Consider the following 4,239-nt stretch of genomic DNA (forward strand, 5'->3'; position numbering starts at 1 on the left):
CAAACTCCTGACGTCAGTTGATCCACCCGCTGTGGCCTCCCAAAGTGCTGGGATTTTTACAGGCATAAGCCCCCATGCCCGGTCTGCTTTGTTTTTAATGTAGAAGATGGTGGCCTCAAATTTTCTAGAAGAGCAAGTATATTGGACATTGCGAGAGGTTTGTTAAAAGGGAGACATGGTAGTAGATGCCGTGGCTGAATTAGAATGCCAGCTGTACTGAGTAAGCTTGAGCAAATTGTTACATGTGTGACTTAGAGAAGCTAATAGAACCTACATTGCAGGATTGTTTTAAGGATAAAGCAACATAACATAAGAAGGTGCTTAGCAGCAGGCCTGACACATGGTGAGAGGTCAGCAAAGGGTTTCTTCTCAAGTCAAAGAAAACCCATTGGAAATTACAAAGAAGATACCTGCTTGGATCCTGAGCTTGCATCTGAGCCTTGCCAGGCCTCAGGCGGGACTCTGCAGGGCCTGCCCACTCCTCGCCAACCTGAAGACAGTCTGCATCAGGGAGCGAAGCAGCGGAAGCACACTCCCATATATATTAATGAGATGAAGGAATGTGAAGACCCCAACAGAATCTGTTTATACATTATACATTTCTCTTGTTATTATTCAGCGTTGATTGAGTATCCTCAAACCTGTAAGCCTTTTGTAGAGTGGCCCGACAACTCTCAATTACCTGCAGTCTACAGAAGAAGGTAAGTCAAGAAATAAATGAAAGCAGAGAAAAGACCCGTAGTTCTTATCGTAGCCCCGAGAATTCACACCGAAGCCTTCTTTTGGCTCAGCCATTGACAAGGACCAAGAAGGGATAGTTGGGCGCCAGGCTTTCAGTCCCATGAGGGCAGGGACTATAAATCGTTTCACAGCCGCTTTGCCAGTTTCTAGCATAGAAACCATAAACATTTGTTGAATGAAAGAAGAATGAATCACTTTTTTGTATGCTCACTATGTTTCACGAGTATTCTAAGAGTTTTACATATAGTAATGTTACTTAGTTCTCACAACAACCTTAACAGTGATACTATTATTGCTTCCATTTTCCAAGGAACAAAAGCACAGAGAGGTTAAGTAACTTACTCAAGGTTGCACAGCTACTAAGGACAGAGGCAAGAGTCAAACCCAGGCAGTGTGGCTCCAAAGTCAGTGCTCCGATGCGCTCTCCCCGTTAGCACCAGAGGCAGTAGAGCCCAGATACTTGCCTCTAGCCACCAGCTCATGTTGCCGAGCTTTAGAACTGTTGCTTCTTCGTTCATCAGTGCCAGCCCAGACTCAGAGGGACCTTTGACACCCCTCTCAATCTCACCTGCAGGACACTGGTGTCTACCTTAGTTGTCTGTGCTCCTGACTTGCACAGACTCTCAGGTTCCACTTTTCCTCCACTCTTACTAGATGTTTAAAAATTCTTTTTCCATTTATGATACTTGTACACATTTATCCTTACTAGATGGTGATGTACCACTCAACCTTCCCCTTCATCTGATTTATTGTCCATGTTCAATTTTAGGTTCCTCCATTCCCTAAAAAATGCAGACTACTTAAAAGTGATCATCTTGATATCTTTACAACTGTTTATCCAATGCCAGGCCCTGTGCAGCTATTCCTTATTTCTATTCCTCATGAGAACTCAAGGAGAGGGGTGAACTTAGCCCCATCTGATAGACGTATGTAATGATGTCACCTGCCTGGGGTCAGCGCTGGTGTGTGATGGAGCCTGGACTCAGAGCCAGTGGGCCCAGCTTCAAGTCCATGACCTTCTCCCTACTAGCATAGTTGACCCCACTTCCATGTTCACCTGCCATGAAAAGCCCCCCAAAACAATGAAGTAGCCAAACCTTGGGGGATGGGACAGTGGATGGGGGTGGTAGAAGAAGCTAAACAAAGGGGCCTCAGAGCTCCCCAGCAGGGCTCAGTTTGGGGGAAATATCTGTTCCTTGACGCTTCATCAGCCACAAGGGCAAAGACCTAGGACAGGCAAGAGATCCGATCTGAACTCTGATATTAAAAAGGAGGCAGTAAGAACAGAGTGATCACTCTAAGCCTGTATATTAAATGTATTTTCCCTTTGTAAAAAAAAAAAATGCAAAAGTTATGTTTCAACATAAAGGCAGCCTGTGTTTCATAGCTATTCTAATTTATGGGCCGTACATTCCTGTGATTGTCTTGAACTGAATAGCCAAGTAAATAATCATCGAGAGCCACAGGTAAATCACTTGGAGGTGAACCAAGCCTGTCCACAGCTTCCAGAAATGGCACAAACATTATTTCCTAATTTTGCAGATTTCTTCATCTGAGCTCAGAAAACACCTTCTCTCGTTGGCTTTGAGGTTTGACACTTTTTTCCACTCACATCCTGAAGAGACAGCGACAAGGTGAAACGTGAGAAGTGTATAAAGCATTTTCAAGGATTCCCCGTCTAATTTGCCTTCTCAGTTCCAAGGAAATAATGCCATGCACTTCACTTCCCTGAGTATTTATTGTGTGCTACCAAATGACTAGAAATGGGAAGCGATGGGAGGAGTCCAGAGAGGTGGGAGATATGGACCACACTTTTACAAAGCCTAGAACTGGGTTGATTTTTTTTTATGGTGGCAAAATACACGTAACATAAAATTTGCCATTTTAAGTGTTACAGTTCAGTGACATTAACCACATTCACATTGTTCTACAACCATCACCACCATCCATCTCCAGAACCCATTCCTCTTCCTCAACTGAAACTCTATGCCCATTAAACATGAACTCCCCATTCTCCCTTCCCCAACCCCTGGTGACCACCATTCCACTTTCTGTCCCTATAAATCTGACTACTCTAGGTACTTCATATAAGCAGAATCACACAATATTTAACCTTTTGTGACTGGCTTATTTTATATAGTATGTTTTCAAGGTTCTTCCATGTTGAAGCACGGAGGACATGGTTGATTTTAAGCATACGAATGTTGAACCAATGGACACACCAGCTCTCAGGCAAGTCAACCAAGAGGCAAATGCATATCCACATTCACTTGTGGTTGTTTTAAGGAAATTTGACTCTAAGCTGCAGCAATAAATCCCATGCATTTATTTAGATCCTGCTCTGTGCAAAGGCCCATGGGCAGCTGAAGCAGAAGTAGACACTGCATTTCAAGGATCTGAAATCCAGTCCAGGAGACATAGTGTGCAGATTCAAATCCAGGTATTAAGTGCTAAGTAACTTTAGGGTACAAATGAAAAGACAAACAGGAGTTTAAGAGAGGTCATTTCAGGCAGAGGTGATTGTGGAAGAGATGAATGTTAGTGGGAATTTGAAGGATGGGTAGAATCTAGTAAAAAGGAATGGCCTAGATAAAGAAAACATTCCAGACTGGCATGGGGTGAAACCATGTTTGACAGCCGACTGTCTTTTTCACGGTTTCATCCCCAGTGCCTGGTATCACAACAAACATGTGCCTCATGAATCAGTAAATGCAGAGCCCAGAGGTGAGAAAGCCCAAAGTGAAATTTGGAAAAAATGGGTAGATGGTCAGGCTTGAGAAGAGGGTCCCTAAAAAATGTTGCTAGAGATCAGGATGTGGAAAAACTTTGTCAGACTAAGAAGCTTGAACTTTATCCTGAGGAAAATAGGGAGGCATTGAAGATGGTTGATCAGGACAGTGACTATTCCACTCTTTCTAATCATAGGTGCACCAGAACATGAACACCCCCAGAGAAGCTTAAAGTGACCATAGCTGGGTAATGGAATACAGCCATCTTCATCAGGTTTATGCGGATAGGGCAACATCTTGTTTGGAAGTATCATTTTTTGGAAGCATTGTAAAGTGACAGTAGGTGGAGGAAGCTGCTAGCCAACAGACTAGGGAGGACAACATCCCAGTAATCACAAACAAGGGCAACAATGTAGCTGTTGAGATTAAGAGGAAACAGGCAGATCTTGAGGCCACGGTTGGAGAGAGGATTACAAAATATGTAGGGATCTTGAAACTCCTGGAGGACAATTGGAAGCCAGAGACAAGGACAAAGGTCAGGACTGATTGATCTCAGTGGCCAGCAAAGGAGGTTTAAAGGAAAAGAAGTTTTTTGCCTTGTAGAGTGTGAGGTTGGAATGAGAGACCAGGCTTCCCTATTCAAAAGAGAAGCAGAGCTTCAGGATTAAATAGCTGGAGAGATTTGATCTGCAGCAAGGCAAATGTGGACGGTGGAAAGGCATAGAAATAAATGAAGGTCATGAGAACCCAAGAATTATGGGGAGGAGAA

The sequence above is a fragment of the Pongo pygmaeus genome, chromosome 1, assembly GCF_028885625.2.
Source record: "Pongo pygmaeus isolate AG05252 chromosome 1, NHGRI_mPonPyg2-v2.0_pri, whole genome shotgun sequence".
In the NCBI taxonomy this organism is placed as follows: Eukaryota; Metazoa; Chordata; class Mammalia; order Primates; family Hominidae; genus Pongo; species Pongo pygmaeus.